The sequence below is a fragment of the Hyla sarda genome, chromosome 3, assembly GCF_029499605.1.
Source record: "Hyla sarda isolate aHylSar1 chromosome 3, aHylSar1.hap1, whole genome shotgun sequence".
Lineage (NCBI taxonomy): Eukaryota > Metazoa > Chordata > Amphibia > Anura > Hylidae > Hyla > Hyla sarda.
The window spans coordinates 21252066-21277911 of NC_079191.1; the positions used below are offsets into that span (position 1 = coordinate 21252066).

General features: G+C 41.9%; 1 protein-coding gene across 1 annotated transcript in view; it reads left to right on the forward strand.

Moving 5' to 3' along the window:
* The first annotated feature begins 686 nt into the window (after window positions 1-686).
* The window catches only part of LOC130360508 (astacin-like metalloendopeptidase), a 75749-nt gene continuing 50589 nt past the window's right edge, over window positions 687-25846 (forward strand). The window contains exon 1 of the mRNA XM_056563009.1: window positions 687-744. The gene's annotated coding sequence lies outside the window, so the exon portion shown is untranslated. The remainder of the gene's footprint in view (window positions 745-25846) is intronic.

Here is a 25846-nt window from a genome sequence, read left to right on the forward strand (position 1 = left end):
ACTGTTCAGTATATGCAATCTAATGAGCGTTATAAATGGTCCCTATTTATGGGGACATAAAAAGTGTAAGAGAAGAGGAGACTGCAGGGACGGGGTGACTGATTGAGTGGTCACTGCTGACACCTAGGCTTTAGTAGATTTGCAAGATGGGCATTCCCGATCTCTTCTGGGCTGTAGTCCCCTCTTTTTGTGGTCATTTTGGCACTTTACCAATGCCCAAATTATTTTTCCTGGTAATGATGATTTTTTTTTTTTCATGTTTAAAGACATTAGTTAAATATACAGAGGGATGTTGCATTTGAGTGATATTTCCCAGTTTACATTGCAACATCAAAGTTTTAGAAGAATCTTGTATTATGAGTCTATAAGATGTCATTAATGTAAATAGTCTTTCCTCCATCACATAAGACCGGTCAGTGGTCTCCAAACGGTGGCCCTCCAAATGCTGCAAACCTACAACCCCCAGCATGCCTGGACAGCCGTTAGCTGTCCGGGCCTGCTTGGAGTTGTAGGTTTGGGCTCATTTGGGCACATTGGGGGGTATTTATCAATTTCGTCTGTTGACTGTGTCTTTTTACTCCTTTTTTTAACTTCTCTTTTAGCGGATGTGCGCCAAATTTATTATTTTGGTGCATTTACTGAAATCAGCGCATTTTACACAGAAATTTCAGCCTGAGAGCACAGCACGTATTTTAACCTACAGAGCAGTTATTTGTTAGTCTCTGAAGACGGATATCCATCGACGTAAGTTAATATATTTCTTCTGCTTTTATCCAACATGTTAAACAGCGTTTATGTTTTACATTTTATAATTATTTGTTTGTTTTTAATCTTTTATTATAAAAATGATCAAATCTGTAGTCAATTAATGTTCTGAAAAAAATTATCTTACGTAATTTCTGGAAACCACAAAAATTTTTACAAAAAAAACAGTTAATGGGTCTAAATAGTTATTATTTTATTTAAAAAAAAACACTATTTTCCATTCAAATATTATACCAAAAGCCATAATTTAACTGTATTATCTGAAAAATGCACAATTTCCTAAAATAGGTTTAAAAAACAAAATAAGAATATATAAAAAAAAAAACATAACCTAGTTAAAATATAAAGAAACCTTAAAAGTTGAAATGGTTGGATTAAAACACACAATATTAAGTTATTTTGAAAGTAATACATTTTCTCACATTGCTAAGTGAGTTTTCCAAGTGAAAAAAGTATTGCCATTGAAATGCGCCAAAAAAAGGTTCAAAAGGCGCAAAAATGCGCCAAAAAGCATTAGGCGCAGATAATGAATAACTATGTAAAGCTAAAATCACACAGAGGAACGTGTGACTTTGATCCAGTCTAAAAAATGACAGTGGCGAAAGGGCGCATAAGTTTGGCGCATAAAACCACAAAGATTTGCGCCAAAAATACGTGAAAAAAAACATGTAAAACCATTGATAAATACCCCCCATTATCTCTATTACTAGAGATAGAAGTAGTAAAACTGGACACAATGTACCAGCAGGTGTAACCCTTCCTATGGAGGTCACAATGATCGTACAATGACTTGTGTACATGGAATATTCAGTCTACACCGACCCCCTGGGCTCTTTACATTCCCTAAAAACCTAACGATCACCTGTTCCATATGAATGTCACTTGTCTGCTTTGATGTCCTTAAAGACGAAGCTTATTTTGGCCTTCAAGATACATCATTTTTGTGTGTGTGTTTCCATCCCCACATTTCAAGAACCAAGCCTTTTTTAACCTCTTAAGGACCTGGCCAATTAAAATTTTTAGCATTTTTGGTACATTTTTTCTTCCTTGCCTTTTTATGAGCCATAACTCTTTTATTTTTTATAGCAACAAAGCCATGTGAGGGCAATTTTTTGCGCAATCAATTGTACTTTTGTAAAGACACCTTTCATTTTAACATTAAATGTACAGTGCAACCAAAAATATATATATATATATATTCTGTGAGTCAATACGATTAAAATACCAATCAATACGCAATAATACCCATGTTAACGTTTGTATTATTGTGCTAATTCTTTTGCGCTATGATCTGTAGTTTTTTTTTACCAGTATCCTTTTAGTTTTTTATCATTTTTTTTCTTATACATGATGAGACTTAAAAACTGCAATTCTTGCATTTCTTTTTTTTATTTTTTTTTAAAGTTTACTCCATGTGGGATCATTTTATTTAAAAGGAAAACTGTCACCCATTCACTCACACTAAACCCGATACACTGGTGCGGGGTTTCTGACCTATAGACGTACCTGAAGTCTGGCACCTGGTCCCTCTGAAGTTCGGCTTCTTCCAGCGCTGAATTGCGTGCTGGAGGTGGGCCCACTGGGCTGGATTTTAATATTCATTGACGCTGGTCACGTGAGCGATTGTGCCTACCGAGCACTTGACCAACGCCGATGAATATTCAAATCCTGCTGTAGGGCCCACCAGCATACAACTTATCACTGGAAGAAGCTGAATTTCAGAGGGATCGGGTGCCGGACTTCAATGTACGTATATAGGTCAGAAACCCTGCACCGTTCTCCTGTTCAATCACACTATAACCCTGTGTATTGGGTTTAGTGTGGGTGAACGTGTGACAGTTTTCCTTAAATAGTTTGGACAATTCTAGATAGGGTGATACAAAATATATTTATGTTTATTTTGGTATATTGCCCATATTGCCCCTGGACCTGCACACAGCAGATGAGGAGACCTCCGGAGGGCATGTAAACCGATCGGACCCCCACATATATGTTGCAGGGGTGCCGATTGGGCAGTAAGACTGTCATTGCAGCTCAAGTGCCAAGATTGCTATTGATCACAGCACATAAGTGGTTAATGAGGGACATTGGCAGGATTGCTGACAGCAGCCATCACTCACGGTCTATGGAGTGTGCGCAGGATAGATTTAGGATGTAAATATACATTGTGGTGTGTTTAGTACCAGGGCTATAAACAGTGAGGAGCTATAAACATGACATGAGGAACTACAAAAATTGATGAGGAGGGAAGGGGTTAATAAATACTGGCATTGCCTTAATCTCTGGAAGGAAGAGCGGGTATACTTTACTAGTGTTGACCGCGAATATTCGAAATGCAAATTTTTCGCAGATATTTAGAATATAGTGATATACTGTATATTCGTAAGGATGAATATTCTTTTTTTATGCAAATTTTTTATGCAAATTTATGCGAATATCGGCACTTCCAGACTGGACACTGATCCCTCTCTTCTTTTAGGTGAAAGATAGAATCGCGCATTCGCACTATGCGAATTTCATTACAAATATTTGCATGAAAAAAAAATGAAGGAACATAGCGAATATGGAAATTTCACGAGCATAGGATGAATATTCGTCCATATATTCGCAAAATATTGCGAATTCGAATATGGCCCCTGCCGCTCATTGCTTTATTTTACCCATTGGTAGTATGTGACCAAGAAGGGATGGAAAATCATAGTAATGATGTGCTGGAGTCTCTACAGATGGTGGCTGCAGAGTCATGCATTCAGATGGAAAATCCAATAGAAGAGAAGCAGACCTAAATGAACCAAATTTAAATTCAGCCCTTAGAACTCGGACTCGCTCAGAACTGTGGTACAAACGAGGTTCGGTGAACATTTAAACTTTGCTGCAACATTGCTTTTATAGGAGAAGATTTCTAGCATAGGATGAGATAGTAGGAACACTGAGAAGACATCAGGGTAGCCTAGCATACTTTGCAGCCAGCAGCAAGATCACATGACCCCAAGTTATCCAATTAATGCTCTAATACAGCTCCCAAGCCAATCAGAAGACAGCATAGGGGTGGGTCTAAAAGAAGCGTTAAACCATATCCACTGCATTGCGGCCGCCATCTTGGAGAAAAAGTTGAGAAGTGAGCAGTGCACAGAAGAACTCACTGTGGAAGTACTGATCCCCATAAGCCTTCACAATACAATACAAAGCAATATGAGCAAAGCATTGTGCAGTGAGCGGACCTCAGTGACCTGCATTACTGTGTCCAGTTGCTGTACTACAAATCCCAGCAGTGTGACTGCAGAAAGAGTTCACAGAAAGTAATCACACTATAATACAAAACAATTTGAGCAAAGCAGCGCACAGTGGGCTGACCTGTAGTTTAACAAAAATATGCATGTCTAGCAGTGAGAGTCAAAGTTAAAATAATTTATTTTATGCCAATGTACCTGTATTTTCTGGGTTTAATCAAAACCACAGCATTTCTAGCTGGATTTTACAAAAAGAAAAAAAAAACACATTTCTATTGTTTAGAGTGAAAGTGGAATAGGCATTTTATGCCACTTTACTTGTACTTTCTGGGATTAACCAAGGTAAAAGGGTTAAAGGGGTAGTCCAGAGGTGAAAAACGTATCCCCTGTCCTAAGGATAGGGGATACGTTTCAGATCACGGAGGGTCAGACCTCTGGGGCCCCCGGCAATCTTCTGTATGGAGCCCCGGCTCGCTGGCCAGATAGCCGGTGTCAACCACCGCACGAAGAGGCGGCCGACACGCCTCCTCAATACATCGCTATGGCAGAGCCGAAGGCAGCGCTTTGGCTCTGCCATAGACTTATATTGAGGGGGCGTGTCAGCCGTCGCTTTGTGTGGTGGTCAACACACCCCCTTCCAGCGGGCTGTCGGAGCCCCGTACAGAAGACCACGGGGGGGCCCCAGTGGTCGGACCCCCCGCGATCTGAAACTTATCCCCTATCCTTAGGATAGGGGATAAGTTTTTCACCACTGGATATCTCCTTTAAGATTTCTCTTCATGGAGACCATTACTGGGTTTAACCAAATACAGAACATTTCTAGTGGGATTAAAGGGGTAGTGCGGGGGATGAAATCTATAGCCCATCCTTTCCCTTTCATCACCTTATTTAACTGTCTAAATATCATTCATTTTCTATATAGAGCAGTTTCCTCTCTTTGGTTGTCATTTACATGCATGAAGTGAGGGAATGACATCATCCAGCCATCCACTCTTTCTATGTCCAAATCCCTCTCTGAAAGCTGCCCCCACCCTCATTAGACACAGACTATACGGTTTCTGCCCTGCACTGATAAGCAATGCTCTGTTAAGTGCTTAGAACTGGGAGGTGTGTGCAGCCTTAGCAAATCACACACTGAACCTCTCTCTGCTGCTCAGAGCAGGAGAGTGGGGGCTGCTCTCAGAGAGTGAGCTGGATGACAGAGCAGAGCTGCAGATTGCTGGGAGATGTAGGCAAATGAGGGGAAGGATGACAAAGAATATAAAGCAGAAAGAGAAGACAACAGGGCCACAGGAACCATGCATATCAGGCAGGATGGATTACAGGGAACATATCCAGGTAGTGTGGTGGCTTTGAAGATTATATATATATATATATATATATATATATATATATATATATATATATAGATAGATAGATAGACGTCCAAATAAAGGAAAAAGGCGGCACTCCGAGTCCAAAAAAAGGTGATGATTTATTCACACATCTGTATAAAGTGCAACGTTTCAACCTACTCCATGAGGTCTTTTTCAAGCATAACAATCAGTGATTCTTTACACACATTTATAAGGGTGACAATTAGACAAGTAACCTCCCCCAATGGGAGGGATCCTCAGTGACATCACTCAAAAAAAACATGTCAAAATACAATTGTAAACATTGGTATTATCTCACAATCAAAACTAAAGTGTCAACATCAGTGCATAACATATGACAATATAATGAATATACTCTCCCATAATGTGCAATTTGATGTAGTCAGTGCGCTCCATTCACCATTATCAACATTATTATATTAATTAGGGGGCATGTCTCATAGGCGGAATTATTCGTTTCTAACATACACTCACCATGTCCGCTTCCTCCTTCCAGCGTTTGTATACAATCATTCTGCACATGTCCGGAAGACACACACATCACGAGACTCATCATGTGATGTAGAATACATCACATGAGCGCGGCATCAGCTAGATCACGCGTCTCGCGAGATCTCGCATCCGCCCTATGGGTCATTACTCCCGTTACATCTTACATTATATATATATATATATATATATATATATATATATATATATATATATGTTAAGGCTAATTTATTAAGCCTGTATTTGTGGGAGGGGCGGGATTTCGCTGTAAGAACCCGCGGCAGTACCTGTGCTTGACGTCGCAGGTTTGTCACTTCCCATCCAACCCTCCCTCAACTTCATTTTTCACGCCATGACTATCATTATACATCAGGGTATGCCCTCTATTTTTCAGGTGTACTCCTACGCGGCAGTATATGGCATAACTCAGACTGCCTAGATAGGTTACAGGATAGTAGGGAACAGGAGTTTAGCAAGAGGTTCAGTTAGGTAGGCTCGCTATACGATTGAGCACCGACTACAAATATATATATATATATATATATATATCATTATTATTATAATTTTTATATTTATTATAATTTTTCCTGGAGTAACCCTTTAACAAGCATTTTTAGTTGTGAGAGTAAAGGTAACTGAGCCTTTTACTTTACATTACCTGTGTTTTCTGAGTTTTTTTTTTTATCAACTGGTGACAAAAAGTTGAACAGATTTGTAAATTACTTCTATTTAAAGATATTTATCCTTCCAGTACTTATCAGCTGCTGCGTGCTCCAGAGGAAGTTGTGTAGTTCTTTTCTGTCTGACCACAGTGCTCTCTGATGCCACCTCTGTCCATGTCAGGAACTGTCCAGAATGGGAGCAAATCCCCTTAGTAAACCTCTCCTGCTCTGGACAGTTCCTGACACGGACAGAGGTGGCAGCAGAGAGAAAGAACTACACAACTTCCTGTGGAGCATACAGCAGCTGATACGTACTGGAAGGATTAAGATTTTTAAATAGAAGTCATTTACAAATCTGTATAATTTTCTGGCACCAGATTGAGTTGTAGGTTTGCAAAATCTGGAGCTCTACAGTTTAGAAAGCACTTCATTAGACTAATGGCCCCATCATCTCTATTACCAGAGATACAGAAGTAGTGACACTGGACACAATGTACCAGCAGGTGTAACCCTTCCTATGGAGGTCACAATGACCGTACAATGACTTGTGTACATGGAATATTCAGTCTACACCGGCCCCCCTGGGCTCTTTACATTCCCTAAAAGCCTAATGATCACCTGTTCCTTATGAATGTCACTTGTCTGCTTTGGTGTCCTTAACCCCTTAAGGACACAGCCCTTTTTCACCTTAAGGACTGAGCCCTTTTTCGCAATTCTGACCACCATACGAATTAATAACGAGAAAACGCTTTTCCCGAATATTCTGATTCTGAGATTGCTTTTTTGTGACATATTCTACTTTATTTTGGTGGTAAATTCTCGGCGTTAATTGCATCCTTTTTTGGTGAAAAATCCCAAAATTTCATGGAAATTTTGAAAATGTTGCATTTTTCTAACTTTGAAGCTCTCTACTTGTAAGGAAAATGGATATTCCAAATAAATTTTGTTTTTATTCACAAATACAATATGTCCACTTTATGTTGGCATCATAAAATGGACATACTTTTGCTTTTTGAAAAAATTAGAGGGTTTCAAAGCAGAGCAGCAATTTTAAACAAATTCATGAAAATTGCTAAATCTGAAGGACAGATGTTACAGAACTACAACTCCCAGCATGCCTGGGCAGTCCAGGCATGCTGAGAGTTGTAGTTTGGCAACATCTGGAGGGCTACCATTTGGGCACCACTGTAACAGTGGTCTCCAACTGTGACCCTCCAGATGTTGCAAAACTACAACTCCCAGCATGCTCAGACAGCCTTTGGCTGCAGTCTGGCCTTCCTAGTGGTTGCCACAGTAAAGATCACTTTACTTTCACTTTCAATCCCCCCCCCCCATAGTTTCCCTACCTGAGCCAGGATCCAGCAGCCTCCAGCGAAGATCGGGTGTCCCCAGGCATCTTCTACTACAGGTACCGGCCTCTATCTTCTGTCCATGTTGCCCTCGACATCCAGGGGTGGGCAGAATGGGGGGTTGCCATGGCAACCCACTGTCCTGCTCTGCCATTGGTCAGAATCAGTTCTGACCAATGGCAGGGGATAGGAGGAGATCGCAGCACTGCAACCTCACTACTAGCCCTCAGGATGATCGGGGCTGTCCCTGACAGCTCCGATCATCGCTATTTTCCGGGTGATCGGGTCACCAGAGACCCGATCAGCCCTGAATAGCAGAAAATCGCATGTCTGAATTGACATGCGATTTTCTGCTGGGATGCCTGCTGAATGATTTAAGCAGGCATTCCGGTCCGGTCCTCAACCGGCTAGCGGCAGGGACCGGAATTCCCACGGGCGTATGCATACGCCCCACATCCTTAAGGACTCGAGATGCAGGGCGTATGCATACGCCCGGCGTCCTGAACAGGTTAAAGACACAGCTTATTTTGGCCTTCAGGATACACCTTTGGTTTTTTTTGTGTGCGTGTGTTTACATCCCCACATTTCAAGAGCCAAACCTTTTTAACCCCTTAAGAACCTGGTCAATTTTATTTATTTATTTTTTTTTTTTCCTCCTTGCCTTTTTATGAGCCATAACTCTTTTATTTTTTATATCCACAAAGCCATGTGAGGGCAAATTTTTGGCGCAATCAATTGTACTTTTGTAATGACACCTTTCATTTTACCATAAAATATACGGCGCAACAAAAAATATATATATTTGTCAGGGTGGAAATTAAATGATAATTTTTTTTTATGCAGTGCACTTAATGGTAAAACTGACACATTCTCTTTATTCTGTCAGTCAATACAGTTAAAACAATATCCATGTTAATGTTTGTATTACTGTGCTATTTATTTATTTTTAAAGTTATTTTTCCATATACGGGATGTATAAGGGCAAATTTTTTGCGCTATGATCTGTATTTTTTTTTTAGCTTTTTATTCATTTGCTTCTTATATATGATAGACTTAAAAACTGCAATGATGAAATTTATTTTAAATTTTTTATGTTTACACTATGTGGGATCATTTTATTTTAATAGTTTGGACAATTCTAGACGAGCAGAGCAGACGAGGAGACCTCCGGAGAGCATGTAAACCGATCAGACCCCACATATGTTGCAGGAGTACAGATTGGGCAGTAAGACTGTCACTGTGGCCCTTAACCCCTTAACGACCACGAGAGTATATTTACGCTCGTGGCCGGCTCCTGCTATGTGAAGCGAGCTCAGGAGCTGAGCGCACTTCATACCCGGCAGATCCCGGTTGCTATATGCAGCCAGGACCTGCTGAATACCGGACATCGCCAATCGGGCTGATGTCAGGTATTAACCCTTTAGATGCTGCAATCAAAGTTGATCGCGGCATCTAAAACGGGAGAAAACGGTTAAATAAAAGTTAATAAATGTGATTTCACCCCCCTTTTCCCATAAAAAAAATGTAAATAAAAATAAACATATGTGGTATCGCCGCGTGCGTAAATGTCCGAACTAAAAAAATATAATGTTAATTAAACTGCATGGTCAATGGCGTGCATGTAAAATAATTCCAAAATCCAAAATTGCATATTGTTGGTCACTTTGTATACCCTAAAAAAAATTATAAAAAGCGATCAAAAAATCCCATCAAAACAAAATGGTACCAATAAAAATCTCAGATCACACCGCAAAATATGAGCCCTCATACCACCCATATGCAGGAAAAAAAAGTTGACAATTTTAAACATACAAATTTTGGTTCATGTAGTTATCATTTTTTTTAAAGTAGTAAAATAAAATAAAACCTACATAAAGTAGATATCCTTGTAACTGTATGGATCTACAGAATAAATATATGGTGTCACTTTACTGAAAAGTGCACTGCATAGAATTTAAAGCCCCCAAAATTACAAAATGGTGGGGGGGCTTTTCAAATTTTGCCCAAGAAATATTCTTTTTCTGGGATCACCGTAAATTTTGTGGTGAAATGATTGATGTCATTACAAAGTACAATTGGTGTCGCAAAACAATAAGCCCGTATATGAGTCTGTAGGTGCAAAATTTTAAGCATCATGATTTTTAGAAGGTGATGAGGGAAAATAAAAAAGGAAAAACCTGTGGTCCTTAAGGGGTTAAGTGCCACAATTTCTATTGATCACAGCACATAAGAGGTTAATAAGGGATATTGCCAGGATTGCTGACAGCAACCATTACTCACGGTCTATGAAGTGAGCGCAGCTCTTGCGCTCGCTTTAAAGACAGGATGCGTTTTGGATGTAACACTAAATCCCGGTGTGTTCAGTACAAGGTCACGAGAATGTTCATTTATGTCCAATATCCTTAACCCCTTGGGGACGGAGGGTTTTTCCGTTTTTGCACTTTCGTTCTTTGCTCCTTAACTTTTAAAAGTCATAACCCTTTCAATTTAGCACCTAAAAATCCACATCATGGCTTATTTTTTGCGTCACCAATTCTACCTTGTAATGACATCAGTCATTTTACCCAAAAATCCATGGCGTAATGGAAAAAAAATTATTGTGCGACAAAATAGAAGAAAAAAACACAATTTTGTAACTTTTGGGGGCTTCAGTTTCTACGCAGTGCATTTTTAGGTAGAGATGACACCTTATCTTCATTCTGTAGGTCCATACGGTTAAAATGATCCCCTACTTGTATAGCTTTGATTTTGTCGATTTTGTCTGGAAAAAATCATAACTACATGCCGGAAAATGTATACGTTTAAAATTGTCAACTTCTGACCCCTATAACTTTTTTATTTTTCCATGTATGGGGCGGTATGAGGGCTCATTTTTTGCACCGTGATCTGAAGTTTTTAGTGGTACCATATTTGTATTGATCAGACTTTTTGATCGCTTTTTATTCATTTTTTCATGATCTAAAAAATGACCAAAAATACGCTATTTTGGACTTTAGAATTTTTTTGCGCATACGCCATTGACCGTGCGGTTTAATTAATGATATATTTTTATAGTTAAGACATTTCCGCATGATATCACATATGTTTATTTTTATTTATACTGGTTTTAAATGGGAAAAGGGGGGTGATTCAAACGTTTATTAGGGAAGGGGTTAAATGATCTTTATTAACTTTTTTTTTCCCCCTTTTTTTTTGCAGTGTTATAGCTCCCATAGGGGGCTATAACACTGCACACACTGATCTTTTACATTGATCAATGGTTTCTCATAGAAAACCACCGATCGATGATTATGCTGCTTGACTTCTCATGCCTGGATCTCAGGCACTTAGCAGTCATTTGGAGATCGGACAGCGAGGAGGAAGGTAGGGACCCTCCTACTGTCCTACAGCTTTTTGGGATGCCACAATTTCGCCACGGCTATCCCGAACAGCCCACTGAGCTAGCCGGGAGTAGTTTAATTTCATTTTAGAGGCGTCATTAAACTTTGAACGCTGTGTATAAAGGGTTAATAGCGCGCAGCACCGCGATCAGTGCTGCACGCTATTAGCCACGGGTCCCGGCCGTTGTTAGACTCGTGGCCCCACGTTATGGAAAGGGAGTCGGCGTACAGGTACGCCCTCCATCCCCAACAGGTTAAAGGAGTAGTGCAGTGAAAAATAACTTATCCTCTATTCAAAGGATAGGGGATAAGTTATAGATTGCGGGGGGGTTGACTGCTGGGACCCCCTGAGATCTCCTGAATGGGGCCCTTCCAATCCCCACAAGAAGCCGTGGCTGACACGCCCCCTCCATGTATCTCTATGGAAAACATGGAGGGGGCATTTCGGACGCCGTACCGTGGGATTACCTCAGTGACCTGCATTACTGTGTCCAGTTGCTGTACTACAAATCAAAGCAGTGTGACTGCAGAAAGAGTTCACAGAAAGTTATCCCACTACAATACATAACAATTTGAGCAAAGCAGTGCACAGTGGGCCGACCTGTAGTTTAATAAAAATATGCATTTCTAGCGGTGAGAGTGATAGTTAAAAGGTATTTTATGCCAATGTACCTGTATTTTTGGGGTTTAAGGGATTTATGCTCATGGAGAGCATTACTGGGTTTAACAAGGTACAGAGCATTTCTAGTGGGATTAAAGGGGTACTGTGGGGAATTAAACCCATAGCCCATCCTTTCCATTTGATCAACTTATTTATTTGTCTAAATATAATTCATTTGCTATATAGAGCAGTTTCCCCTCTTTGGTTGTCACTTACATGCATGAAGTGAGGGAATGACATAATCCAGCCATCTACTCTGCCTCTGTCCAAATCCCTCTCTGAAATCAGCCTCCATCCTCCTGAGAGATACAGACTATATGGTTTCTGCCCTGCACTGCTGATTCATGCTCTCTTTAGTGCTTAGAACTAAAGAGTGTGTGCAGCTATGGCCAATTAGATCTTGAACCTCTCTCTACTGCTTAGAGCAAGGGGGTGGGGCTGCTTTCAGAGAGTGAGCTTGAAGACAGAGCAGAGCTGCAATGATTGCTGGGAGATGTAAGCAATCAGGGGAGAAGGATGGCACAGACTATCAAGCAGCCAGAGAAGACAACAGGGGCGACAGGATCCATGCATATCAGGCAGGATGGGTTGCAGGGAACATATCCAGGAAGTGTGGTGGCTTTGGAGATTTTTATATAAATATATATATATATATATACATATATATATATATATATATATATATATATATATATACACACACACACACACACACACACAACCTGTTCCAAATTATTATGCAAATTATATTTTTCTCATTTACCTAAATAATTGATGTAAATCGCAGTTAGCATAATTTTCATGTTATCAAATATTAAGAGTACAATTCAAATTTTATTGAACAAACCTCCTAATCATAACAGTATTTTTTTTAAACATAAAAAACTGTTCCAGTTTCAAAACACTTTATAGGTTGTAAAGAACTGAAAATTGTCATTTGTTGTGTTTGTAGCATTTACTGAAATCAAAAGCTATTTCAATCAAACATTTAACAACATTTTAACTTTTTAAACATTTTAACAGGTCACTAGAGATGAGCGAACTTTTGCAAAATTCGATTCGATCGCTATTAAAAATGTCTATTTCTAGTCTACAGAGAGTCTCAATATGGGTGTAGAACACCTTGCCTTGTCCTAACACGCATAGGGAGTGTGCTGGGTTAGTGAAATAATACTGTAATTCAGTATGACATGAAGATTACAGGCATTGCTATTAGAATCAATGCTACAGAGCATCGATGTGGCAGCAGGGAGACCATATGGTGTCAACATTGAAGAGAATAAAGATATTTTTTATATAATTTTAATTTTAATTTATTAAAAAATTTTGAGTGACCATTCTGGTGAGCATCGAGCTGGTGGTCATCTACCAGTGGAGATACCACCTGTTCCAGCCCCTGCCTCTCAGCGCCCCCCTGACTATGAAAGTGCAAATGTTTCATTTAATCAGTTATGGCTTATTGTTATCACTTCAAACTGTTACATTGGATTCTTGTGATAATTCCACAGATAATATGATGTAGACGACCATAGGGCCTCAGTCTTGAAAAGATCATTTTTTTTAAATTTAAGATTTATATTACATTCCCAAGTTTAATGTCCCGGTGTTTACTTTGAACTAATACTGCATGACCACAAAACCCAATCTAACAAGGAGTCACATGGTGGCCCAATGACCAAGCCTAGAGATTGCAGCAGCATGAGGAGACCATAATCTGCCAGAATGACACAGCCTGAAATTGGCGGCAGCACGAGGAAACCATATAGTGGCAGAATGACCCAGTCTGGAGGTGGCAACAGCCTGACAAGACCATAGAGCCTCACAATAAAGAAGATTAAAGATATTTTTGAAATTTCAAATTGAAGATTTTAGATATATTTAAAATGTTAAAGTATAATTTAAGGTGCCAACAGCATAAGGAGACCATATGGTGGCACAATGACACAGCCCTGAGCTGGCGGCAGCATGAGTAGACAAATTAAATTAAAGATTTTCAAATTGAAATTTCAGATTACACTCCCAAATTCTAATGACCCGTGCTTTGGCGTGGTTACACGCCAAAGCCTGGGACATTAAAATTTGGCAGTGTAATCTGAAATTTCAATTTGAAAATCTTTAATTTAATTTGTGGGACCAAATCTAACAAGGAGTGACATGTCACATGGTGGCACAATGACAGAGCTTGGAGGTGGCATCAGTATGAGGAGTGAGGAGACCATATAGTGGTTGAAAGACGGCCTGGAGTTTGTGGCAGCATAAGGAGACCATATAGTGGCTGAATGGCACAGCTGGGAGTTGGCGGCAGCATGAGTAGAACATATAGTGGCTGATTTGCACAGCCTGGAGTTTGTGGTAGCATGAGGAGACCATACAGTGTCTGAATGGCACAGCCTGGAGGTGGCTGAAGCATGAAGAGACCGTATAGTTGCTGAATGGCACAGCCTGGAGGTGGTGAAGCATGAGGAGACCATATAGTGTCTGAATGGCACAGCCTGTAGTTGGCTGAAGCATAAGGAGACCATATAGTGGCTGAATGGGACAGCCTGGAGTTGGTGGCAGCATGAGACCATATAGTGTCTGAATGGCACAGCCTAGAGGTGGCTGAAGCATGAGGAGACCATATAGTGGCTGAATGGCACAGCCTGGAGGTGACTGAAGCATGAGGAGACCATATAGTGTCTGAATGCCACAGCCTGGAGATGGCTGAAGCATGTGGAGACCATAGTAGCTGAATGGCACAGCATGGAGGTGGCTGAAGCATGAGGAGACCATATAGTGTCTGAATGGCACAACTTGGAGTGCGCTGAAGCATGAGGAAACTATATAGTGGCGGAATGGCACAGCCTGGAGTTGGCTGAAGCATGAGGAGGCCATATCGTGTCTGAATGGCAAAGCCTGGAGGTTGCTGAAAAAGGCCCCTATTTTGTGGCGGTAGCGAGGGTCCAATAGGTGGAGATCCAGAAGTCATCCCGCTGCCAAATGTTGACAATTCGGCTTTCACTACGCAAGCAAGTGAGCATGCATTGTGCCACTTGTGCAAGTGATTCGGAGGGACTCCATGCCTCCATCTCCACTGCATACTGCCACGGTGTGTCTGGGTCCTCTGTCTCACCTTCCTCATAACCCTCTAGCTCCTCTGGCTGCTCCTCCTCTCCTGTGAGATTACTAGAAAAACCACCCATTTGGCAAAACCTAAACTGTGCTCCACTGTGCCCCTCCCCCTCCTCCTCCTCCAATTCAGCCCCCACAGGGCTCATGTGGCCTCGAGATGTAGGCGCCACGTTTCCAGTGCCCTGACCAGCCATCGTTTCCAATACATGTTGTAAGAAATGAAGCAGTGGAATGATGTCGTTCATCCAGTAATCCTGGCGACTTACTAATATTGTGGCTTCCTCAAAGTGCCTGAGAAAACGGAAGGTGTCACAAATGAGCTGCCACTGGTTCACATTGAAGTTACACAGGGGAGTACCCCTATCTGCCTGGATCATCAAGAAATCGGTGATGGCTTTTCTCTGTTCGTATAGTCAGTCCAACATATGGAGGGTGGAATTCCAACATGTGGCAACGTCGCAAATCAGACCGTTCTGATGCTGCAGCTCAAGAAGGGTGTGCTTTGCGGTGTACGAGTGGCTGAAGGGTATGTAAAGTTTCCTTCCCATTGTTAGGATGTCTTGCAAATGGGGGGAACACTTCAGGAACCGCTTGACAACCAGATTGAACACGTGTGCCATGCAGGGGGCATGGCTCACTCTTCCCAGTCGCAGCGCAGACAAGATGTTCTTCCCGTTGTCAGTCACCATGGTTCCCATTTCCAGTTTTCGTGGAGTAAGCCATGATCCGATTTCTTTACGCATGACTTTTAGCAGTTCCTCCCCTGTGTGACTCCGTTCGCCAAGGCAAACCATGTGAAGAACAGCGTGACACTACCGTGCCCTGCACATATGGTATGCTAAAGGGGCACTGAGACTTGTCTGAGCAGTGGAGGCTGAGGACACGGTGGAGGATGAGGAGGCAGAGTCCCACACTTTCACAGGACCAAAGGCCTGAGAGCGTGGAGGAGTAAGCGGCGTGACCTGTCCAAGTTGGTGTTGTGGCTTTGCAGGAACCACATTTACCCAGTGAGCCGTAAATTACATGTATAGTCCCTGACCATAGTTACAGCTCCAGACATCGGCGCTGCCATGTACTTTGGTACTGCCTTCTTCACAAAGAAATGACAGCTTGGCACTCTCTACCTCGGCTTGGCACAAGCCATCAGTTCTCTGAAAGGTGCAGAGTCCACCGCTTGAAAAGGGAGAGACTGCAGCACCAGCAACTTAGACAGGAGCACATTCAGCTTCTGCACCGTTGGATGAGTGGGCGCATACTGTTGTCTCTTGGACATCGCTTCGCCGATATATTGTTGGCGGAATTACTGACTAAAAGTAGGAGGAGCAGGAGCATCTGGAGCGACAGAAGGAGGGTATGACATAAAGCTCCTTTCGGCTGAGGTGGTGGAGCCTTGGCTGGCTGAAAGAGGGAGCAGCGTGCCACTGGGTGATGCAGCAGGCTGGACCACCACATCGAAGTGATGGTTCTCCAGGCCTTTTTATGGTGGCGAAGCATATGTTGACGCAGGGCCGTGGTGCCAAGATTGGGACTCTGGCCATGCTTCACCTTCTTCTGACATATCTTGCATGTGGCTACGTGAACCTCCTCCGGATGCTTGATGAAAAACTGCCACACTGCAGAGTAGCTGATTTTCCCACAAACAGTCCGCTCTAATTGACTGCTACTACCGCCATCTTCAGGAACCCCTGTTCCACTACCTCCCGGGAAGGTAGGCTGCCACGAAGCAGGTTACACAGATAAACAGGTACAAAATAGTACACTACTTAGATGTAGGTATGTGATATGCACTTATGAGGACGGAAAATGCGGTACAGCACGGTTAAAAAAAAAACATCAGCAGTACACAACAGTGCTGGAGCACGCAAAAGCTGTGTACTAAACCCAAAATTGCACTCTGTCAAAGACTATTATGAATGGACTGCTGGGTATTATGCCATCTACAGATTAGTATAACCAGCAGATGATTTTTTGTGGAAGAAAGACACAGAATTGTGCTGAAAATGTATTCCTGCTTCCTCTGCTAAGGTTTATGAAGTTGAGGCAGCTTGTTGAAATGTATGAGGCGACACACAGCTATCTGCCTCTCTCTGTAATACAATACTGAAGAAAGTGACTGCTAGGTAAATGGCTGCAGTAAAAATCCTCTTCAGTGGAAAAAGCACTGCTCTCTGTCCACCAGAACGCTGATGTGACTAGGAGGTGAAACGCTACTGGAAAAACCTTTTCTGTGTAACACACACACAGCGATGTACGTCCTATCTCTCTGTAGTGTAATGAATGAAGTGACTAGCCACAATATGGCTGCCGATTATATAGGGCTGTGACATCACAATGGTGACTGACTGCTGATAGGCTGCATCCTGCATGTGATTCAGGGTCATCCCGCCTACCCGCCTTGCCTTCCCACCTTCCCAGACTTCCTTGCCCCACGTTTTTGCCTGCGGTCGGGAAACCGCATACGGCCGAAAATGAAGCCGACCGGAGGCTGCGGTTCACTACGGTCAGCTCATAGACTTGCATTAAATATGGTTCCCGAATACGGCTGAGTGCGGGCGCCGTGATTAAGCCCCGCCCCCCTCCTCCCAACCGTATACGGGAACCATATTTAAGAAAACATGGTGTGAACCCAGCCTTAGATAGATAGATAGATAAATAGATAGAAAGATAGATAGATATAGATAGATGTAGATAGAGGGAGAAGTGTCTTAAAGTGGAAAATGTCAGATGTCGTTCCCTAGACTAATTGCTTTTAGTCATGTAGTTCACGTGTAGTTCACATATAGGTATTTACTAGACCGTTCATAATCTTAAAACATCTAGAGGACAAACATGTAGATACTTTACCACAACTCCTGTACAACATGTACAACCTCTTTTTCCACCTGTACTTCTGGAAATAATAGTCATTGAAAGGCTATTACCGGGTCCTTGTGGAACTAGATGAATGACTATAACCTTGTATTGTTTGCTCTTCTTCCCTCACGTTCACACTCAGTCCCTATGACTGCAGGCAGATGCACCTGTACTGTAACCAGTCATTAGGATCATCCATAATGAATGATTTGACCATACTAAAGAGTGGCCTTCAGGTGACATGTACAGCTCCACCTGTGACACTCACTCATAGCAGTGCCAATCTTAATACATTAATGTTCTAATGTCAGGTGGGACAATGCATCATGAGTTTTTGTTTAATTAAAAATATTAAAATACTGTAAAAATATGTATTTTTATTTAGCAAATAATTTAAGCATGGAAAATGTATTGCAAGTGGGTAAGCCAAGTTAACACATTTTTGATGCTTCATCTTCTTTTTCAAGCCGTTCCCTGTGCGGTGGTCAAACCGACATGTTATCTTGATTCTTTAACCCCTTAAGGACTGAGCCCTTTTTCACCTTAAGGACTCGGCCATTTTTTGCAAATCTGACCACTGTCACTTTAAACATTAATAACTCTGGAATGCTTTTACTTATCATTCTGATTCCGAGATTGTTTTTTCATGACATATTCTACTTTAACTTAGTGGTAAAATTTTTTGGTAACTTGCATCCTTTCTTGGTGAAAAATCTCAAAATTTTATGAAAAATTTGAAAATTTTGCATTTTTCTAACTTTGAAGCTCTCTGCTTGTAAGGAAAATGGATATTCCCCCCAAAAAAAATTTTATTCACATAAACAATATGTCTACTTTATGTTTGCATCATAAAATTGACGAGTTTTTACTTTTGGAAGACACCAGAGGGCTTCAAAGTTCCGCAGCAATTTTCCAATTTTTCACAAAATTTTGAAACTCGCTTTTTTTCAGGGACCAGTTCAGGTTTGAAGTGGATTTGAAGGGTCTTCATATTAGAAATACCCCATAAATGACCCCATTATAAAAACTGCACCCCCCATAGTATTCAAAATGACATTCAGTAAGTGTTTTAACCCTTTAGGGGTTTCACAGGAATAGCAGCAAAGTGAAGGAGAAAATTCACAATCTTCATTTTTTACACTCGCATGTTCTTGTAGACCCAATTTTTGAATTTTTGCAAGGGGTAAAAAGGAGAACATTTTTACTTGTATTTGAAACCCAATTTCTCTCGAGTAAGCACATACCTCATATGTCTATGTTAATTGTTCGGCGGGCGCAGTAGAGGGCTCAGAAGGGAAGGAGCGTCAAATGGTTTTTGGGGGGCATGTCACCTTTAGGAAGCCCCTATGGTGCCAGAACAGAAAAAAAAACACATGACATACCATTTTGGAAACTAGACCCCTCAAGGAACGTAACAAGGGGTAATGTGAACCTTAATACCCCACAGTTGATTCACGACTCATGCATATGTAAAAAAAAAAATTTTTACCTAAAATGCTTAGTTTCCCTAAAGTTTTACATTTTTAAAAAGGGTAATAGCAGAAAATACCCCCCAAAATTTGAAGCCCAATTTCTCCCGATTCAGAAAACACCCCACATGGGGGTGTAAAGTGCTCTGTTGGCGCACTACAGGTCTCAGAAGAGAAGGAGTCACATTTGGCTTTTGAAAGCAAACTTTGCTCTGGGGGCATGCCGCATTTAGGAAGCCCCTATGGTGCCAGGACAGCAAAAAAAAAAACACATGGCATACCATTTTGGAAACTAGAGCCCTCGGGGAACGTAACAAGGGGTTAAGTGAACCTTAATACCCCACAGGCGTTTCACGACTATTGCATATGTAAAAAAAAATATATATTTTTACCTAAAATGCTTCTTTTCCCAAAAATTTTACATTTTTAAAAAGGGTAAAAGCAGAAAATACCCCACCAAAAATTGTAACACAATTTCTCCCGAGTACGGCGATACCCCATATGTGGCCCTAAACTGTTGCCTTGAAATACGACAGGGCTCCAAAGTGAGAGCGCCATGCGCATTTGAGGCCTAAATTAGGGATTGCATAGGGGTGGACATAGGGGAATTCTACGCCAGTGATTCCCAAACAGGGTGCCTCCAGCTGTTGTAAAACTCTCAGCATGCCTGGACAGTCAACGGCTGTCCGACAATACTGGGAGTTGTTGTTTTGCAACAGCTGGAGGCTCCGTTTTGGAAACCATGGCGTACCAGACGTTTTTCATTTTTATTGGGGAGGGGGGCTGTGTAGGGGTATGTGTATATGTAGTGTTTTTTACTTTTTATTTTATTTTTTGTGGTAGTGTAGTGTAGTGTTTTTAGGGTGCAGTCGCCCGGCGGGGGTTCACAGTTGTTTCTCGCTGGCAGTTTGAGCTGTTGCAGAAAATTTGCTACAGCTCAAACTTGCAGCCAGATACTTACTGTAAGCCTCCGCCCATGTGAGTGTACCCTGTACATTCACATTGGGGGGGACATCCAGCTGTTGCAAAACTACAACTCCCAGCATGTGCTGACAGACTGTACATGCTGAGAGTTTTAGTTTTGCAACAGCTGTAGGCACACTGGTTATGTATCACTGAGTTTGTGACCTTACTCAGTGTTTCAAAACCAGTGTGCCTCCAGCTGTTGCAAAACTACAACTCCCAGCATGTACGGTGCATGGTGTAAGGTGACTGCTGGGAGTTGTAGTTTGCAACAGCTGGAGGCACACCGGTCGTGAAACACTGAGTTAGGTAAAAAAAAAAATGGGTTTCACAACCAGTGTGCCTTCAGCTGTTGCAAAACTACAACTCTCAGCAGTCACCGACAGCCAACGGGCATGCTGGGAGTTGTAGTTATGCAACCAGCAGATGCACCACTACAACTCCCAGCATGCACTTTAGCTGTTTGTGCAAGCTGGGAGTTGTAGTTATACAACAGCTGAAGGTACACTTTTCCATAGAAAAAATGTGCCTCCAGCTGTTGTAAAACCATAAGTCCCAGCATGCCCATAAGGGAATGCTGGGAGTTGTGGTGGTCTGCCTCCTGCTGTTGCATAACTACAGCTCCCAGCATGCCCTTTTTGCATGCTGGGAGCTGTTGCTAAGCAACAGCAGGAGGCTGTAACTCACCTCCTGCTGCTGCTCCATCTCAGGACTGTCCCTCGCCGCCGCCGTCGCTCCTGGGGCCCCGATCCTAACATGGACGCCGGGGATCAGGGTCCCCAGCACCCGGGGTCGTCTTCCCGCACCCGCTCACGCCCTCCGGAAGAGGGGCGGAGCGGGTGCGGGAGTGACACCCGCAGCAGGCGCCCTGATTGGTCGGCCGGTAATCCGGCCGAAGAATCAGGGCGATCGTGAGGTGACACCAGTGCCACCTCACCCCTGCAGGCTCTGGCTGTTCGGGGCCTTCAGAGACGGCCCCAAACAGCCAGTAATTCCGGGTCACCGGGTCACTGTAGACCCGATTGACCCGGAATCGCCGCAGATCGTTGGACTGAATTGTCCAGCGATCTGCGGCGATCGCCGACATGGGGGGGCATAATGACCCCCCTGGGCGATATCCCGGGATGCCTGCTGAACGATTTCAGCAGGCATCCGGCTCCGGTCCCCAACCGGCTAGCGGTGGGGACCGGAATTCCCACGGGCATATGGATACGCCCTGCGTCCTTAAGGACTCGGAATGCAGGGCGTATCCATACGCCCTGCTTCCTTAAGAGGTTAAATGGGTACTCAATTATACTTTGTTTAATCCCTTAAGGACCCAGCCATTTTCCACCTTAGGACCCGGCCATTTTTTGAACATCTGACCACTGTCACTTTAAACATTAATAACTCTGGAATGCTTTTAGTTATCATTCTGATTCCGAGATTGTTTTTTCGTGACATATTCTACTTTAACTTAGTGGTAAAATTTTTTGGTAACTTGCATTCTTTCTTGGTGAAAAATCCCAAAATTTGATTAAAAATTTGAAAATTTAGCATTTTTCTAACTTTGAAGCTCTCTGCTTGTAAGGAAAATGGATATTCCAAATATTATTTTTTTTATTCACATATACAATATGTCTACTTTATATTTGCATCATAAAATTGACGAGTTTTTACTTTTGGAAGACACCAGAGGGCTTCAAAGTTCAGCAGCAATTTTCCAATTTTTCACAAAATTTCCAAAATCACAATTTTTCAGTGACCAATTCAGGTTTGAAGTGGATTTGAAGGGTTTTCATCTTAGAAATGCCCCACAAATGACATCATTATAAAAACTTCACCCCCCAAAGTATTCAAAATGACATTCAGTCAGCATTTTAACCCTTTAGGTGTTTCACAGGAATAGCAGCAAAGTGAAGGAGAAAATTCACAATCTTCATTTTTTACACTCGCATGTTCTTGTAGACCCAATTTTTGAATTTTTACAAGGGGTAAAAGGAGAAAATTTATACTTGTATTTGTAGCCCAATTTCTCTCGAGTAAGCACATACCTCATATGTCTATGTAAAGTGTTCGGCGGTCGCAGTAGAGGGCTCAGAAGCGAAGGAGCGACAAGGGGATTTTGGAGAGTACGTTTTTCTGAAATGGTATTTGGGGGGCATATTGCATTTAGGAAGCCCCTATGGTGCCAGAACAGCAAAATAACCCCACATGTCATACCATTTTGGAAACTAGACGCCTTGAGGAACGTAACAAGGAATTAAGTGAGCCTTAATACCCCACAGGGGTTTCACGACTTTTCCATATGTAAAAATGTTTTATTTTTTTTTCACTAAAATGTGTGTTTCCCCCCAAATTTCACATTTTTGTAAGGGTTAATAGCAGAAAATACCCCCCAAAATTTGTAACCCCATCTCTTCTGAGTATGGAGGTACCCCATAAGTTCCCCTTAAGTGCACTACGGGCAAACTACAATGCTCAGAAGAGAAGGAGTAATATTTGGCTTTTTGAGAGCAAATTTTGCTAGGGGGGCATGTCGCATTTAGGAAGCCCCTGTGGTGCCAGATCAACAAAATAACCCCACATGGCATACCATTTTGGAAACTAGACCCCTTGAGGAACGTAACAAGGAATTAAGTGAGCCTTAATACCCCACAGGGGTTTCACGACTTTTCCATATGTAAATTTTTTTATTTTTTTTTTCACTAAAATGTGTGTTTCCCCCCAAATTTCACATTTTTGCAAGGGTTAATAGCAGTAAATACCCCCCAAAATTTGTAACCCCATCTCTTCTGAGTATGGAGGTACCCCATAAGTGGACGTCAAGTGCACTGCAGGAGTGCCACAATGCTCAGAAGAGAAGGAGTCACATTTGCAAACGTTGCTGAAATGGGGGGGACATGTCGCATTTGGGAAGCCCCTATGGTGCCAGGACAGCAAAAAAAAACACATGGCATCACATTTTGGAAACTAGACCCCTTGAGGAACGTAATAAGGGGTAAAGTAAGCCTTAATACCCCACAGGGGTTTCACGACTTTTCCATATGTAAAAATGTTTTATTTTTTTTTCACTAAAATGTGTGTTTCCCCCCAAATTTCACATTTTTGCAAGGGATAATAGCAGAAAATACCCCCCAAAATTTGTAACCCCATCTCTTCTGAGTATGGAGGTACCCCATAAGTTCCCCTTAAGTGCACTACGGGCGAACTACAATGCTCAGAAGAGAAGGAGTAATATTTGGCTTTTTGAGAGCAAATTTTGCTAGGGGGCATGTTGCATTTAGGAAGCCCCTATGGTGCCAGAACAACAAAATAACCCCACATGGCATACCATTTTGGAAACTAGACCCCTTGAGGAACGTAACAAGGAATTAAGTGAGCCTTAATACCCCACAGGGGTTTCACGACTTTTCCATATGTAAAAAATGTTTTTATTTTTTTTTCACTAAAATGTGTTTCCCCCCAAATTTCAAATTTTTGCAAGAATTAATAGCAGTAAATACCCCCCAAAATTTGTAACCCCATCTCTTCTGAGTAGGGAGGTACTCCATAAGTTCCCCTTAAGTGCACTACGGGCGAACTACAATGCTCAGAAGAGAAGGAGTAATATTTGGCTTTTTGAGAGCAAATTTTGCTAGGGGGGCATGTCACATTTAGGAAGCCCCTATGGTGCCAGAACAACAAAATAACCCCACATGGCATACCATTTTGGAAACTAGACCCCTTGAGGAACGTAACAAGGAATTAAGTGAGCCTTAATACCCCACAGGGGTTTCACGACTTTTCCATATGTAAAAAAAAAAAAAAATTTTCACAAAAATGTGTGTTTCCCCCCAAATTTCACATTTTTGCAAGAATTAATAGCAGTAAATACCCCCCAAAATTTGTAACCCCATCTCTTCTGAGTAGGGAGGTACTCCATAAGTTCCCCTTAAGTGCACTACGGGCGAACTACAATGCTCAGAAGAGAAGGAGTAATATTTGGCTTTTTGAGAGCAAATTTTGCTAGGGGGGCATGTCACATTTAGGAAGCCCCTATGGTGCCAGAACAACAAAATAACCCCACATGGCATACCATTTTGGAAACTAGACCCCTTGAGGAACGTAACAAGGAATTAAGTGAGCCTTAATACCCCACAGGGGTTTCACGACTTTTCCATATGTAAAAAAAAAAAAAATTTCACTAAAATGTGTGTTTCCCCCCAAATTTCACATTTTTGTAAGGGTTAATAGCAGAAAATACCCCCCAAAATTTGTAACCCCATCTCTTCTGAGTATGGAGGTACCCCATAAGTTCCCCTTAAGTGCACTACGGGCAAACTACAATGCTCAGAAGAGAAGGAGTAATATTTGGCTTTTTGAGAGCAAATTTTGCTAGGGGGGCATGTCGCATTTAGGAAGCCCCTGTGGTGCCAGATCAACAAAATAACCCCACATGGCATACCATTTTGGAAACTAGACCCCTTGAGGAACGTAACAAGGAATTAAGTGAGCCTTAATACCCCACAGGGGTTTCACGACTTTTCCATATGTAAATTTTTTTATATTTTTTTTCACTAAAATGTGTGTTTCCCCCCAAATTTCACATTTTTGCAAGGGTTAATAGCAGTAAATACCCCCCAAAATTTGTAACCCCATCTCTTCTGAGTATGGAGGTACCCCATAAGTGGACGTCAAGTGCACTGCAGGAGTGCCACAATGCTCAGAAGAGAAGGAGTCACATTTGCAAACGTTGCTGAAATGGGGGGGACATGTCGCATTTGGGAAGCCCCTATGGTGCCAGGACAGCAAAAAAAAAAACACATGGCATCACATTTTGGAAACTAGACCCCTTGAGGAACGTAACAAGGGGTAAAGTAAGCCTTAATACCCCACAGGGGTTTCACGACTTTTCCATATGTAAAAATGTTTTATTTTTTTTTCACTAAAATGTGTGTTTCCCCCCAAATTTCACATTTTTGCAAGGGATAATAGCAGAAAATACCCCCCAAAATTTGTAACCCCATCTCTTCTGAGTATGGAGGTACCCCATAAGTTCCCCTTAAGTGCACTACGGGCGAACTACAATGCTCAGAAGAGAAGGAGTAATATTTGGCTTTTTGAGAGCAAATTTTGCTAGGGGGCATGTTGCATTTAGGAAGCCCCTATGGTGCCAGAACAACAAAATAACCCCACATGGCATACCATTTTGGAAACTAGACCCCTTGAGGAACGTAACAAGGAATTAAGTGAGCCTTAATACCCCACAGGGGTTTCACGACTTTTCCATATGTAAAAAAATTTTTTATTTTTTTTTCACTAAAATGTGTTTCCCCCCAAATTTCAAATTTTTGCAAGAATTAATAGCAGTAAATACCCCCCAAAATTTGTAACCCCATCTCTTCTGAGTAGGGAGGTACTCCATAAGTTCCCCTTAAGTGCACTACGGGCGAACTACAATGCTCAGAAGAGAAGGAGTAATATTTGGCTTTTTGAGAGCAAATTTTGCTAGGGGGGCATGTCACATTTAGGAAGCCCCTATGGTGCCAGAACAACAAAATAACCCCACATGGCATA